Raw genomic sequence first — 18,206 nt, 5'->3', positions numbered from 1 at the left:
CCGTGGAGTCGATAATTTGATCGATCCTTGGGAGGGGAAAGTGATCCTTTGGAAAATGTTTATTGAGACACGTAAAGTCGACGCACATGCGAAGGACCTTAGTGTTTTTCTTTGGCACCATCATAGGATTTGCTACCCATGTGGCTTCTGTGAATATCTCTTTGATAAAACCAGCTTCTTGTAGTCGATTGATTTCGACAAGCATAGCTTTGCGATTTGGTTCCGAAAACGCCGCAAAGGTTGTTTGATTGGTCTCGCTAATGGATCCAAATTTAGGTGGTGCTCGGCAGGTTCCCCGGGTACTCCCGGCATGTCAGCTGGACACCATGCGAAGATTTTCCAGCTCTCACGGAGGAACTCGACGAGCGTGCTTTCCTATGCGATATCCATGTTGTTTGCGATAGATGTCGTCTTTTTCGGGTCCTGTTCGGGTGAATCTCGCACCTCCTTTGAATTTTTCTCGTATTGAAAGTTGATTCTTTATTTGGCCTTCCAACGTCCGGCAATACGTCGTAATCAGTCATACTTTTGGACGCCAAATACTCAGCCTTGCATCCCGAAAGTTTCGATAACCGATGAAAATCCTTGTCGCACTTGCTCGGCTAAGGCGAAGCTTCCTTTAACCGTGATTGGTCCCTTTGGTCCAGTGCAATCTCCACAACAGATATGTATAGTGTGGTACCGCCATAAACCTAGCGTATGCTCGGTCGTCCCAACAAAGCGTGGTATTGCGACGGAAAATCCACGACTTCAAATTCCAGCTTTCTCAATTCTATAATTCTCTCGAGTTCCAAACTCGAACGTCAAGATTTATCTTCCCCAATGGATAACTTGGTTTCTCCGGTGTGATGCCGTGGAACCTTGTGTCCGTTGGCTTCAGTGTTTGCTAAGGATATGTTCATCTTCCTCAATGTATCTCGCGTACATAAGGTTTAAGCCGCCGCCACCATCTATGAATACTCGAGAAACATCAAATCCCGCAATAACCGCCGGCGTAATAAGTGCCGACCGCCCCGGTCGAGGAACTTGCCGCGGATGATCCGCTATGGTGAAGCCGATGTTTTGCCCCGACCAATTGAGGTACTCAACTCGTTGGTGGAGGCATTTTCTCCGCCATGAACACCTGTCTCGAGATCACTTTTTGAGTTCTCGTTGGACGGCCTTCCCTTCGAATCATCGACACCGCTCCGTTTGAGTTAGGATCGACATAAGGTGGTGGTGGAGGTGCTGCCGCTATTCCGAGCCGGTGCCGGTTGTCGTCCGTAATCGCGGGAGGTGGTGGTAGGTGAACCTCGCTTCCGGGCTCCCGAGGATTTCTCTCGTGCTGCTCGAGCATGAGCGTTCTCTCGCATATCCGAACATTGCTTGAAAATTTCGACAGTCTTTCCGCAGGTGCCCCGACTGTCTTTTTCCGTTCGTCGTCGATGAAAAAATGCATCCGGCACGGTCCGTTCATCATTTCTTCGGGTGACACGAAAGGCCTTGGGAACCTAGGCCCGCTATTTTGCCCGTTGCGAGAGTCGTCCCCGTTTTCGCCTCGCTGCTCGCTGCTTCTCGATAATCATCTCTACCGTTTCCCCCGTGTTTGCCCGAAAGCCTCGCCGAAATCTGCCCCTGGGGCGTCATAATTCGGGTACCGCCGGGGAAATCGTCGCTCGATTGGTAATTTCGACCACGGTCCTCCTCTCGGTGACCCGTGTCGTTTGTTGTGGACAGCATCCTCTCCATCTCGCCCATCTATTTGCTATCTCCATTAGCGCGGATACCGTCTTTGGATTGGTCCTTCCCAAGTCCTCGACAAAATCTCCACGCCTAATTCCTGCGACAAACGCATCTATTGCTCTCTCGTCGATATATTTTCTCGCCGAGTTTTTTATGATGTTCCACCTTTGGATGTATTTTCTCATTGACTCATCCGGCTTTTGTCGACATGCTCTCAGCTCTTCTAACGACGCAGGTTTTTTGCACGTGGACCCGAAGTTCTTGACGAATACATCCTCGAAACTTTCCCAATTGTCGATAGATCCCGGCGGAAGCTTTTTGATCCAAGATCGAGCGGCTCCACTAAAGTGCACCTGAATACTTTGCATGGCTATTGCCCTAGTTCCTCCGAGCTAACTTCACCGTCTCGAGGTAATCAACTAGCCAATCTTCCGGATCTTGCAGACCGTCGAATTTTTTGAAGTGATCGGGTAGCTTGAATCCTGAGGGGACTCGAGTTTTTCGGACTCTCCTCGTGAAGCATGGTAGACCGCACATATCCTCGTCGTCAAGCTCCGGGGATTGCCGATGATCTCTTCTCGCTTTGCCTCGCTCTATCGACCCTTGCTTGTGCTCCCGTGTCTCTTGCTCCACTTGGTCCTTCGTGGACCGCCGCCGTTGCCGCCGCAGTCGTGGACTATTTTGCCTTGCCGCTCCTTCCCGGGAGGCGTTGATACAAACGCCGTCCCCATAGCTCCAACCCCCGCTAACGCCATATTGTATAATGTTTCCCTTGGATCACTCGGGGGTGGCCTAGATGCGAGGATATAAGCTTGTGTCGCCATATACCCAGCTTTCCGGTGTTTTAGGGATAATGTTTCCTCTTGTATCTATCGACATAAAGGACATGTCGAGGTTTTGAACTAAGTGCTCTCTTTCTCGCTTCGGTATGTGTTGTAACCTTGATCTTCCTCTCGTTCCGAGCCTCCCTATGGCTATCACCCGAAACCCTAGATTGTCGACTTAAATCTGCCCTTCTCCCCGCCGGATGCGTAGCTGCCTCCTTTCTCCTCGTTCAACTCAGCCGTCTCTGTTTTTCTATTTCTCCGGCAGCTCGTGCGAGCCTATATTGATAAGCTTGCAGCTTCTTGAGCCGTAGCCGTTGTCGTCATTGGCTCCGAACCATCTAAAGCTTTTGCAGCTCTATCCCGTGCTGCTTGTGGAAGTTGAACTCTGACACGTGGTGTGGGCCCGACGTATTTAGTGCCCATACCTCTCCTTAGATCTGAGGGATCGACATAGGGATTACCCAAATCGTCGAAAGCCTCCGATGTTTCCTCTTGATTTTCGATAGCATAAATCTGATGATATTTTGTACTCAGATCTATGTTGGGTTTGGTGACATCATTGTTGAGATTGATGAAGACCTTGCCCACCGTGATAGATTTGTCGATGAAGTCGTAACTGTCGACATCGCTTGAGTCATCGCTTATATATGAGTCCGCGGATGACTCGAATGATATGTCGCCGAAGATCTTGGCGAGTTTCTCTCTTGCTCGGTGCCGACGTAACGTGTTTCCGAGGTTTCTTCTTCTCCGACTCGGTTGACGATGTATAGCTTGAAAAATCGGAATCGACCGCCGACGATCCCGACGAAATCGGAATTTCGACACGATACGATCCTTCCTTCTCGACGCGAAAGTGAAACCTTCCGAACGTCATCTCCATGGGCTCCGCCGTATACGCATATGCATCCAAACGGGAGGGTGGGTGAGGAACAAAATCGACAAGACCAAAGCAGCGATCTGTTTACCTCGATCCATTGTGTTGCTTCCGGTTGACGATGTCGAAGATCTTGAACGTGCCATCGAGATCAGATCCTTACGCCTCTAATTCCCACAGACTGCGCCAATTGACAAGGTGTCACCTTGTCAATGCCTACGGGTTATAGGCTAGGGTTTAGTTAGAAGTAGAGGGCAAGTAGATCTCGAAGGTTTCAGCCGAAAAGTACTCGACAAATAATGATTCGATGATCTCTTCGTCCCTCGACTCCCCCTTTATATAAGAGGCGGAGCCGAGGGTTTCGTTTTGTACAAGTTACAGAGTCCGGGACGGTTTCTAACTCATCCCGCCAGATTACAAACAACACTTCCTATTACAACTCTACTTTCCTTAATATATCTTGGGCTCCCGAATCTTCTTATTCTTCGGGTAGTGGGTCTTCATTAAACCCCGGGTACTATTTCCGGCAGGCCCATTTGGGATGCCTATGTCACTGGGACAGTGACAGAAAGTTCTAAGGTTGTGGATGTGTTGTTGCCACTAGGGATAAAACATCGATGCTTTGTCTAAGGATATTTGTGTTGATTACATTACGCACCGTACTTAATGCAATTGTCTGTTGTTTACAACTTAATACTGGAGGGGTTCGGATGATAACCCGAAGGTGGACTTTTTAGGCATAGATGCATGTCTGGATAGCGGTCTATGTACTTTGTCGTAATGCCCCGATTAAATCTCATAGTACTCATCATGATATATGTATGTGCATTGTTATGCCTTCTTTATTTGTCAATTGCCCAACCGTAATTTGTTCACCCAACATCTCGCTTATCTTATGGGAGAGACACCACTAGTGAACCGTGGACCCCGGTCCTATTCTTTACATCTGAAATACAATCTATCGCAATTGTTCTTTACCTGTTCTTCGCAAACAATCATCATCTTCCACACTATACATCTAATCCTTTGTTTACGAAGAAGCCGGTGAGATTGAGAACCTCACTGTTACGTTGGGGCAAAGTTCTGTGATTGTGTTGTGCAGGTTCCACGTTGGCGCCGGAATCCCTGGTGTTGCGCCGCACTACACTCCGTCGCCATCAACCTTCAACGTGCTTCTTGGCTCCTACTGGTTCGATAAACCTTGGTTTCTTTCTGAGGGAAAACTTGCTACTGTACGCATCACACCTTCCTCTTGGGTTCCCAACGGACGTGTCGACTGCACGCATCACATCACTGCCTCATACAAATCGACGTGTGCTCCATCCAAAGAACCATTGCTGCATATAAATTAAGGGGGTACAACTACTGTACGTACTCCACATAAACAAGCCGTTGCACCAGCCACATTTGATACATGCACCATAACACTACCATAATGAACACCAGCCAGCAGGTCTATACTGCCAATGTCCACACATTGGATTTATCTCTACCACTTAATATTCCATGTAATTGACATTCATATTCACAAACCTTTTTTTGTTGTTGCAGCAGGTCATTGTGCTAAACCAACGGAAGATTTTAGATGACATAACTGAAGGTGCAAACCTGCACATCCATTCTGAAGGATCACACGTAGCGTCAGCAGGTACATATGGTGCCTAGATTAAGATTGACATCCCAATACCCGGTCATCGTCCACGCCGGGTAACAACCATGGTAACTACTGACTCCACCATTAGCGAGGAACATGCTGCCGAGAAGGCCGCCGACAAAGCAATTAAGATGATAGTAAAAAATGGAAACATCGTCATCGCGCATCTAACTCGAAGAAAAAGAACAGCTCCTTACACACTTAGCATATGCATGTCTATCTTTTGATAGCGTCTTGCCTATACAAGTCAACCGTCCACCAGCTATCCCAGGAGATCTATCTACAAGCACTCTAAAATATACCGGTAATATCCCTCCGTCAACCCACCTGGAACAACTAGCCTCCTTCATTTCGCATAGTGTCATCGGACCAGAGTACACCCGCATCAGACCAGAGTACTCCGCCCATATCTTTGCCACTTATTATAAAATTAAATAAACCTGCCGTACCTTCCACTTTATAAACTTACCGTAATTCCAGCCATAATTTGGTCCTATTTCGAGAACTCTCATATAAAGCCGCAAATATTTTAAACACAACATGAAATACATTTCATAAAGGCAATAATCTCATAATCTCTGGGAGTCCCATGTGTTTTTCTTCAAGCATAAAATACCATCGACTTGACACCTTTAGAAAAAGACACTGAATATAATAACGAAAAATATACCAACTCACCATCGCCGTGCTCCCAGCACCTTCGACTTCTTTTGGATATTTTTTTACTGTTGTTCAAGCCTTGTTGTACCCCTTTTGAAATCAACTTTGCGCCGTACCATGTACAAAGTGTGATGAACTTACTTCAAACCTTTTGCAACTGTAATTTCATGCAAATTTAAGACTACAACCTCTTTTTTGGATTCTAGCCTGCACCAACCGAGCATATATTCTAACATTTAACTAAATTCTCACCCTTGCATTCCATGCTAAATGTCCAGAATATTCCACCGCTAGATAATCATTTCAGCAACAATACACAATTCAGTTTACCATGTTCGAATAAATAAGTTAATACATATATAATAGTACTTTTATGGAAAGCTACCACAAAACATATAAAAATTAATTATATACTTAATTACCAAAGACTAATTATATGTTGACCAAATGATCAATTGATACTAATCAGCTATCTCACATGCTACTAGAAAACACACTATCAACAGCTATGTATTTACTTCATCAGTCATCATAGCTAACCATCCACTACAATAATAGTTACTTCCATGCACATAGGCTACAACTACCATATACACTTATAAGTTGACAAACATGCAGACAAAACAGAAATCCTTCAAAGATGCATGTGTCTGGATTAAATCGCCCTCCTACTTTTTATCTCAATTTTTTTTGATTTTGTTTTGATTAGCAAACGCTGACACCTTATGACATTTAAGTGTTTACTCTCTCTACCTTCTTTCATGTGTACATTTTGGTGCCGCCTAGCATTTTTGGGACTTAGTGTGATGTTAGTATGTGATTGTTGGCTGATAGGCTGCTTTGATACATCGATGGTGTCCCCATAGATACCTCTCATTATAAAAAGAGTGAGCCAGCATGTACCAAAAACCTGCCCACAAGATGACAAGCTATAGCAGACTACACCAGCCTACATCAATTGCCATAGCAGCAAAGTGCACACACTTCAACAAACGGCAGCAGCAAAGTGCACACACTTCAACAAACAGCAGCTCTCAAACTTTATACAGCTTTCAAACGACAACAACACCATTACACGACACAGAAGTGCAACGACACGCGTGAGACATGGTAGGACCAGAGCAATCACAAAGGCATATATAAAAGCTCATGCAGCCTAAACCAAAGAACACGCCTCACCACTGCCGTTACACACATCGGTCTGCAAGAAAACACCAGGACAAGCTGTTGGTCATCCAAAGGTCTGCCCTCACAGAAACTACCTCTCGCAAAAACATCTTCCACCATTTTTTAATCGTAACATTTTCTCCATTCAAAAATATCGCAGGTACCATGGCATCACATCCACGCATCAAAGACATTTTCTTCAGCAACATCCAGCAAAACTCAAGACAATGCGCACCGCTACATTGTGCATAAATAATTAGACCAATCTCTTCATTCCAAACTGTAGCCACAGACGATGTTGTAGGAGAACTAGCAGACAAACTCAACATCCGCAAAGGCATGCAAATACACACAAGCACAAACGAGGGAATCATGATTTCCTTCACACACCATAGACAAGCCATCCGAGCCCTAGAACTAGCCAGAGAAAACACAATACTAAACATCCATGATTGCCCATACCAGTTTATCCAAAGTGACTCTTTAGTACACTTCAGAACATCCAGTATAGACCAACGAGTCTACATTATCCTCAGAGAAATGCCCCTGCACATGTGGACACCAGCAATTGCGTAACAACCGCCGGCTCCATATTCTGCCCTAGAGTACATTGGCTTCGAAACAAGAACATACGAGGATCCATCTAGATTCACGTGCCTTGTGCGCGCACAAAGACTCCTCCACATACCAGACAGCATCATAATCAAAACACCGCCACATGTAGGTTCAACCAGCCAAAATCTATCAACTTCTTTGCTCTTAGACACATTTAGGGTTTACATCGACAAATCAGAAGTACCTCCATGGCATAACAAGGAAATGTGAATACAACAACGAACCAATCGCAACCACACCCCATATCGTATACCCCCACCAGTGCTATATATCTCCCAACCTTCACGACACATCTGCCATCGAAAAATATTCATGAGCAGTTGTCATATATGCCGAACCAGAACACAATTATTCAACTATGGGCAACCTATGCGACTACCTCCGCATATTCATACAGCCCCGAATCAGAATCAAGCTGCTAAAAGAAGGCACATACATCGTATACTTCGACCAGCACCAAGAAACAACCTATCTCCACACTCTTCTAGAGATTCATCTTCGCTATTGGATAAACCGAGGTGGACTATACCTAACACAATGGACACCATCTTATGGCTCTGTCCCGGAGACAATCTCAGAAAAAATTCCACCTCAAAATGAAAGGAATACCATGCAACCTCAATGCTCCGCCAGTGATTGAGTACACCATAAGCCCATTTGCATACGTGGATGAACATTTCACCGCAACAGACGACATGTACACAACAGTTGGAAACAGTATTGGCCTCTACGAGTGTTCAGCATGGTGCTCTTAGAATAACAGAATACCAGCTACCATCTGAGTCAAAGTAATTCCAGAACACATCACCGATTTAACACAGGTTTCACACGATGAACCCTTCCGCTGCCCAGAACTGCAAATATCAGTGCTAACAAAGACCATCGACCAAGAATAAAAGCGCCTTCGTCGTAACATAAGTTATGTATTTTTCCTGTTTACTTAGTTCCTTCTCCAAAATAATGCTGCAACTTCGTTGCCCATACCATTGTAGTACCCCTCAATGTATCTTTCTTTGCAACCTTCGTTCGTTGGAATAAAATAAAGTGTGCACCTTTCCTATCGCATGCAGTTGATATTATTTCTTTCTCCATGTACATACTATTCTCTTATCTAGCATTAAATAATACATTAAAAATATCAAGGTTCCATTCTATTTAATTCGTAACGCACCCGTCTGAACAGTTATAACTACCTAATCTTTCCAATGTTGTTACTCGCTTGAACAAAACAACTGAGTTTTTTTTTGTTCTGTTTCTAAGACCATTTCTCTATGCAAAGCAGTGAACTTCCCACTTATTTTGTTACTACAAGCAGTTGTTATTTTTTAAGTTCCACGTGGGAGTTTTTTTAAAATACATGTTTCTGAAGGACATGCACTATCGACAACTTCTGCTGAAGTGTAACTACGCCATTTTATATATTTGTAAGTTCTGTTAGAGTATTAAAATTCAGTATTCTAGTTCAATGAATTAGGGTCCCAATCCATCGCCTAATCCCGCCAACAGCGCACACAGACATATGGGCACAACCAACCAAAAACTGTATCACTGCACATAACTGAATCAACAACACAGACTACTCTACATCGCATGCATACAAGGCTAGGCAAGACTCCAAAGCTTAAACAACAATACGTAGCAGCTATCCCTGCACTCACTACCATCTAAAGCGCTGCCAAACACAAGCCATCACTACGACTCCACCTCACACAAGACAACACACAGCTGATGCCCATCCACCACAGAAACAGACACATCACACACTTACCACCGAACCATGCAGCACCAGAGATATATATATATATATATATATATATATATATATATATATATATATATATATATATATATATATATATATATAACCAGTCCATCAAAGAAAAAACACACCTAATCTATGTACTGCAACAGAAATAGTACAGAAAACAACACCATGGAGCTACTTTCAAACTAAAAATCGATTCTCATATTTCATCGCCAAATATAAAGCTCCTGTTTTCCTACAAATACCCATTTTCATAGTAATTCAAAAAGAATGCCAACCCACATGATAATGAACCTAAAATTTAACATCCAAGATAGTCCCTCTCATCCATAAGTGTCAAAACTTTAGCTCAGATTTGGACTAAACTATACTAAAGTCCAAGCCACCAAAAAAAAAACATTCACCACTGAACAAATTAACATAAAACATTGCGCAATTTCGACCACCACCTTCGCAAACCAACAGAGCCACTCATTATGAACTATCCGCTAAAATTCAACCAACTAAACAATTTTCTAAACACCATGTCCCTACCTCAAAAAAAGGGCATTCCCAGATATAGCAAAATCAACACACCGATAGCAAAAAACCCCGCGCGGCATGCACAATATCAAAAACCCGGCGCGGTATGCACAATATCTAAAACCCGGCGCGGCGTGCCGCCGCGCCTCTATTTGCTAGTAATCATTAAAGGCATACTACTTTAAATGCTTATGCGTTGCCACACAGGGACGGAGCCCAATGGGGTCGGCCTTGATGCACATGCACGCATCAAGGTAGGAAAAAAAAGTTCAATGGTTCTTACCATCAAATATTGGTATGTCCATCAGGGTGGGCTGAACCTGGTGCATCAGGGTGTGCATCAGCGCTCGAGGCCACTGGGTGGTAGGTCTCTCTCTTTCCTCACGCCCACGCTTCTCGCACGCCTAGGCCTTCCCGCGTTGGGCCTCTTCCTTTCCCGCACTGGCCACTCGGCCGTTGCCTTTCCCGCATGGCCAGACCTCTTCCCTCTCATATCATACGGAGCTAGAAAGACTCCACCCTTCGCTCGATCGATCGATCCAATCGATCAAGAGGACAGGAACAGATGGCCGCACGCACCACACAAACACAGCTCTTCCGAAGCTCCAATCCGATCACCAAGCAAATAGACACCTGAATAGGAACCCATCACTCATTCGCTCATCCTATCAGGGTAAGCCATCACTCATTCGCTCATCCTATCAGGGTAATCAGTCGTTCAGAGGAGATTTCGGTTTCGGCTAATGTGTTGAGACGGATGGAACATGACCGTTTAACGGTTGTTCCTAAAGTTTCCACTGGCCTTGAAACCCCCACACTAGATGATGATGAAGATGATGACATCCTAGATGGTCCGCTTCTCTCAGCTATAGTTGGGAATATTACAGAAGTTGATTTGGAACACTCAGACCTTAGTTTATTGTATGATATAAAGGCGTATGCACGTGGTTCTCGATCTTCGGTTGAAAAGAAATCTCGTAGATATGGTAAGGGTAATAAATCTAAAAAAGTTTCACAATGAATGGCATGTTTCAGAATAGCAGAGGTCTTGGTGACTTGGCTAAGCATTCTCACATTGCCGCTTGTTGTAGAGATTTTGTTTTAGATTTCATTGCTATATCGGAGACTGGTAGGCGAAATTTCTCACTAAGTTTTCTCGACCGTTTATCAGGCGGGATTAACTTTTAGTGGTTTTCTCTCCCGCCTCGTGGTAGGTCGGGAGGCATATTACTTGGTGCCTGCATAGACACTATGACTGTCTTAGGTAGTTCTAATGGCGAGTATCATATTAAACTCGACAGTCAGAATAAAGCTGATGGTTTCATTTGGAGTCTAGTCGCTGTGTATGGTGCCGCCCAAGATGATTTTAAGGATGACTTTTTACGAGAGTTAGTAAATCTTGCAAAACATAATCCCCATCCCATTTTGATCGAAGGGGATTTTAATTTTCTCAGATTTCCTCACGAGAAAAGTAAAGGCCATTTCGATGGACACTGGCCTTTTTTTGTTTAATGCTGTCATTGATAACTTAGACTTAAGAGAGGTGTTCATATCCGGTCGACAATTTACTTGGGCCAACAGCTTGCCTGAACCCACGTACGAAAAACTAGATCGCGTGTTGATGGATACCGATTGGGAAGACAAATACCCTATGGTGTCGGTCCGTGCACTAGAATGTATCGAAAAATTGTCTGACCATGCTCCTATCCTTCTAACTACTGGGAATCCCCGACCTATTTGTAAACGACCGTTCAAATTTGAACTTGACTGGCTACATCGAGAGAGGTTCCATGAAATGGTTAAGACGGTTTGGGACAGACCAGTCTCGGGTAGCTCCTCAATTATGAGATGGAATAATAAAATATGGGCTATGCGCGAACATCTCTCTGGTTGGGCTGCCCATATGGCTGATATTCTTAAAAAAGAAAAGGCTCGCTTATCAGTTGTGATTGATGGGCTAGAGGCTTTGGCGGAGGTTAGACCGCTATCTCCGCAAGAGATTGAACTCAAGAATCAATCTAATGCGCAGATAGCGGGTCTTCTTCGCGAAGATGAGCTTAAATGGTATCAACATTCCAAAGCCCAATTCATATTGGAAGAAGATTCAAATACGCAATATTTCCATGGCGTCGCCAATGGGAGACATCGGAAAAAACGTATCCATTCTATGGTACAAGATGAATGGCTGATTGAAGGCCATGAGCAACTCAAATCTTACATTATGAATTATTATAAAGTTCTGTTTGATCCTCCGGAGGAAAGTGGATTTTCTTTAAACGAGGACTTAACGGATGATATACCCCAAGTATCTATGGAAGAAAATGGGCTTCTGACTGCACCTTATTCAGAGGAAGAGGTTCAGAAGGCAATTTTCCAAATGAAATGTAATAAAGCACCGGGTCCATATGGTTTCCCAGCTGAGTTTTATCAAACTTTTTGGGATACTATTAAACCGGACATTCTAGCTCTGTTCAGTGCTCTGCACATGGGTCAACTAGAACTATTTCGTCTAAATTTTGATGAAGTAATTTTGTTACCGAAAGTTAATGAGGCAGAAAGGATTCAACAATATAGACCTATCTACCTTTTAAACGTAACTTTCAAGATTTTCACGAAAGTGGCCACCATTAGACTTAATATGGTCTCAAATCATGTTGTTCGTCCATCACATACCACTTTCATGGAAGGAAGAAATATTCTGGATGGAGTGGCGGTTTTGCACGAGACGGTACATGAAATGCATACTAAGAAATTACATGGGGTTATTTTAAAGTTAGATTTTGAAAAGGCGTATGATAAGGTCAAGTGGTATTTCCTACAGCAGACTCTCAGGATGAAAGGTTTTTCACCTGAGTGGCGTGCTCTAATCAATGATTTTGTGTATGGAGGAAGTGTGGCAATCCGGGTTAATATGACACTGGACACTATTTCCAGACATGAAAAGGGCTACGCCAAGGGGATCCGTTGTCACCAATGTTGTTTAACATTGTAGCGGATATGTTGGCTATCCTGATAGAGCGGGCCAAGTCTGAAGGTCAGATTGAAGGGATGATTCCACATCTGGTCGATGGTGGTTTATCTATCCTTCAATATACCGATGACACAATTCTATTTATGGATCATGATCTCGAAAAAGCTCGTAATATGAAATTAATTTTGGCGGCTTTTGAGCAGTTATCGGATTAAAAACCAATTTCCATAAAAGTGAATTGTTTTGCTTCGGTGATGCCCAAAACGACACGACTCAATATGCAGAGTTGTTTGGTTGCGAGCAAGGCCAGTTTCCTATTCGCTATTTGGGTATTCCGATTCATTATCGAAGACTCACAATTCCTGAATGGAAAATAGTGGAAGAAATATTACAAATACGCCTTAGTTGCGGGCAAGGCCAGTTTCCTATTTGCTATTTGGGTATTCACTCTGTTGCTGTAACACCAATTGTTTGTCAAGAGATCACAATGTTCAGTGTTGAAGCATTCTTTGGAATACCTGGGGCATTGATGGCGTGTATTTCACACGTTCGTTGGGCAACCCCAAGAGGAAGGTATGATGCGCACAGCAGCAAGTTTTCCTCGTAAAGAAACCAAGGTTTATCGAACCAGGAGGAGCCAAGAAGCACGTTGAAGGTTGATGGCGGCGGGATGTAGTGCGGCGCAACACCGGGGATTCCGGCGCCAACGTGGAACCCGCACAACACAACCAAAGTACTTTGCCCCAACGAAACAGCTGAGGTTGTCAATCTCACCGCTTGCTCGTAACAAAGGATTAACCGAATTGTGTGGAAGATGATTGTTTGCAGAGAAAACAAGAAAAACAAGTATTGCAGCAGATTTGTATTTCAAGTATTAAAGAATGGACCGGGGTCCACAGCTCACTAGAGGTGTCTCTCCCATAAGATAAAAGCATGTTGGGTGAACAAATTACAGTCGGGCAATTGACAAATAGAGAGGGCATAACAATGCACATACATGTCATGATAAGTATAGTGAGATTTAATTGGGCATTACGACAAAGTACATAGACCGCCATCCAACCGCATCTATGCCTAAAAAGTCCACCTTCGAGTTATCGTCCGAACCCCTCCAGCATTAAGTTGCAAAGCAACAGACAATTGCATTAAGTATGGTGCGTAATGTAATCAATAACTACATCCTCGGACATAGCATCAATGTTTTATCCCTAGTGGCAACAAGACAACACAACCTTAGAACTTTATGTCACCGTCCTGGTGTCAATGCATGCATGAACCCACTATCAAGCATAAATACTCCCTCTTGGAGTTACTAGCATCAACTTGGCCGGAGCCTCTACTAATAACGGAGAGCATGCAAGATCATAAACAACACATATGCAATAACTTGATAATTAACATAACATGGTATTCTCTATCCATCGGATCCCGACAAACACAACATAGAGTATTACAGTATAGATGATCTTGATCATGTTAGGCAGCTCACAAGATCCAACAATGAAGCACAATGAGGAGAAGACAACCATCTAGCTACTGCTATGGACCCATAGTCCAGGGGTGAACTACTCACTCATCACTCCGGAGGCGACCATGGCGGTGTAGAGTCCTCCGGTAGATGAATCCCCTCTCCGGCAGGGTGCCGGAGGAGATCTCCGTAATCCCCCGAGATGGGATTGGCGGCGGCGTCTCGGCAAGGTTTTCCGTATCGTGGTTTTTCGCCTCGGGGGTTTCGCGACGGAGGCTTTAAGTAGGCGGAAGGGCAGTAGTCGGAGGGCCGACGAGGGGCCCACACCACAGGGCGGCGCGGGCCCCCCTTGGCCGCGCCGCCTTGTGGTTTGGCCACCTCGTGGCCCCACTTAGTATGCTCTTCGGTCTTCCGGAAGGTTCGTGGCAAAATAGGCCCCCGGGTCTTGATTTCGTCCAATTCCGAGAATATTTCGTTACTAGGATTTCTGAAACCAAAAACAGCGTAAAACAACAACCGGCACTTCGGCATCTTGTTAATAGGTTAGTTCCGTAAAATGCACGAATATGACATAAAGTGTGCATAAAACATGTAGGTATCATCAATAATATGGCATAGAACATAAGAAATTATCGATACGTCTGAGACGTATCAAGCATCCCCAAGCTTAGTTCTGCTCGTCCCGAGCAGGTAAAACGATAACAAAGATAATTTCTAAAGTGACATGCCATCATAACCTTGATCATACTATTTGTAAATATATGTAGTGGATGCAGCGATCAAAACAATGGTAATGACATGAGTAAACAAGTGAATCATAAAGCAAAGACTTTTCATGAATAGTACTTCAAGACAAGCATCAATAAGTCTTGCATAAGAGTTAACTCATAAAGCAATAAATCAAAGTAAAGGTATTGAAGCAACACAAAGGAAGATTAAGTTTCAGCGGTTGCTTTCAACTTGTAACATGTATATCTCATGGATAATTGTCAACATAGAGTAATATAACGAGTACAATATGCAAGTATGTAAGAATCAATGCACAGTTCACACAAGTGTTTGCTTCTTGAGGTGGAGAGAGATAGGTGAACTCGACTCAACATAAAAGTAAAGAGAATGGTCCTTCAAAGAGGAAAGCATCGATTGCTATATTTGTGCTAGAGCTTTTATTTTGAAAACATGAAACAATTTTGTCAACGGTAGTAATAAAGCATATGAGTTATGAAAGTTATATCTTACAAGTTGCAAACCTCATGCATAGTATACTAATAGTGCCCGCACCTTGTCCTAATTAGCTTGGACTACCGGATCTTTGCAATGCACATGTTTTAACCAAGTGTCACAATGGGGTACCTCCATGCCGCCTGTACAAAGGTCTAAGGAGAAAGCTCGCATTTTGGATTTCTCGCTTTTGATTATTCTCAACTTAGACATCCATACCGGGACAACATGGACAACAAATAATGGACTCCTCTTTAATGCATAAGCATGTGGCAACAATTATTATTCTCATATGATATTGAGGATATGTGTCCAAAACTGAAACTTCCACCATGATTAATGGCTTAAGTTAGCGGCCCAATGTTCTTCTCTAACAATATGCATGCTCCAACCATTAAGGTGGTAGATCTATCTTACTTCAGACAAGACGGACATGCATAGCAACTCACATGATATTCAACAAAGAATAGTTGATGGCGTCCCCTAAACATGGTTATCGCACAACAAGCAACTTAATAAGAGATAAAGTGCATAAGTACATATTCAATACCACAATAGTTTTTAAGCTATTTGTCCCATGAGCTATATATTGCAAAGGTGAATGATGGAATTTTAAAGGTAGCACTCAAGCAATTTACTTTGGAATGGCGGATAAATACCATGTAGTAGGTAGGTATGGTGGACACAAATGGCATAGTGGTTGGCTCAAGTATTTTGGATGCATGAGAAGTATTCCCTCTCGATACAAGGTTTAGGCTAGCAAGGTTATTTGAAACAAACACAAGGATGAACGGTGCAGCAAAACTCACATAAAAGACATATTGTAAACATTATAAGACTCTACACCGTCTTCCTTGTTGTTCAAAACTCAATACTAGATATTATCTAGACTCTAGAGAAACCAAATATGCAAACCAAATTAGCAAGCTCTAAGTATTTTTTCATTAATGGGTGCAAAGTATATGATGCAAGAGCTTAAACATGAGCACAACAATTTCCAAGTATCAAATTATCCAAGACATTTTAGAGTTACTACATGTAGCATTTTCCAATTCCAACCATATAACAATTTAACGAAGAAGAAACTTCGCCATGAATACTATGAGTAGAGCCTAAGGACATACTTGTCCATATGCTACAACGTGAGCGTGTCTCTCTCCCATAAAGTGAATGCTAGGATCCATTTTATTCAAACAAAACAAAAAACAAAAACAAACCGACGCTCCAAGCAAAGTACATAAGATGTGACTGAATAAAAATATAGTTTCGGGGAGGAACCTGATAATGTTGTCGATGAAGAAGGGGATGCCTTGGGCATCCCCAAGCTTATACGCTTGAGTCTTCTTATAATATGCAGGGGTGAACCACCGGGGCATCCCCAAGCTTAGAGCTTTCACTCTCCTTGATCATATTGCATCATACTCCTCTCTTGATCCTTGAAAACTTCCTCCCCACCAAACTCGAAACAACTCATTAGAGGGTTAGTGCACAATAAAAATTCACATGTTCAGAGGTGACACAATCATTCTTAACACTTCTGGACATTGCATAAAGCTACTGGACATTAATGGATCAAAGAAATTCATCCAACATAGCAAAAGAGGCAATGCGAAATAAAAGGCAGAATCTGTCAAAGCAGAACAGTCCGTAAAGGTGAATTTTATTGGGCCACCAGACTTGCTCAAATGAAAATGCTAAAATTGAATGAAAGTTGCGTACATATCTGAGGATCATGCACGTAAATTGGCTTAACTTTCTGAGCTACCTACAGGGAGGTAGACCCAGATTCGTGACAGCAAAGAAATCTGAACCGCGCAGTAATCCAAATCTAGTACTTACTTTACTATCAAAGACTTTACTTGGCACAACAAAACTCAAAAATAAGATAAGGAGAGGTTGCTAAAGTAGTAAACAACTTCCAAGACTCAAATATAAAACAAAAATGCTGTAGTAAAAACATGGGTTGTCTCCCATAAGCGCTTTCTTAACGCCTTTCAGCTAGGCGCAGAAAGTGTATCTCAAGTGTTATCAAAGGGTGGTGCATCTACAGCGGGGTTTGGAGTTTTCTCAACCATGCATAGTATATTGGATACATAAGTTTCAGCGTCTCCCTTTTCATTAGTCTTGGGCTTGCTACTCTCGTCGAACAAATTTTCGGGAACAAGCCAAGCATAGTTATTTTCTAGTGCATCATTCATAGCTAGGAGTTTACATGGTATTGGTGCTTTGATCTCCCCACCATCATTAATATTATTAGTGTACCTTATTCTATCCATGTCCGTTTTTTCAAGGAGACCAGCAAAATTAGTATGAGAACCAAGCATATTAAATTTAGCGAAGACCTTTCTAGCCTCTCTTGCTAGACCACCAAATTCTCTAAGAAGGGTTTCTAAAACAAAATCTTTCTTTTCCCCCTCTTCCAAATCAGCAAGTGTAAGAAACATGTGTTGGATTATAGGATTGAGATTAACAAATTTAGTTTCCAACATGCGAACTAAAGCAAGCAAGCAGCAATTTCATAAGTAGGAGCAAGTTCTACCAAGTGTCTATCTTCAAAATCTTCAACGGTGCTAACATGGGTGAAAAATTCTTCTATATTGTTCCTCCCAATTATAGACTCGCGTCCTACCGGTATGTTTTTTGTGGTAAAATTAAAAGGAAACATGATGAATCAAGTAAAGTAAATGCAAGTAACTAATTTTTTTGTGTTTTTGATATAGCAAACAAGACAAGAATAAAG

This window comes from Lolium rigidum, chromosome 3 (assembly GCF_022539505.1).
Source record: "Lolium rigidum isolate FL_2022 chromosome 3, APGP_CSIRO_Lrig_0.1, whole genome shotgun sequence".
Taxonomy (NCBI): domain Eukaryota; kingdom Viridiplantae; phylum Streptophyta; class Magnoliopsida; order Poales; family Poaceae; genus Lolium; species Lolium rigidum.
The sequence above is the reverse complement of the archived record's forward strand: the minus strand, read 5'-3'. Positions refer to the sequence as shown.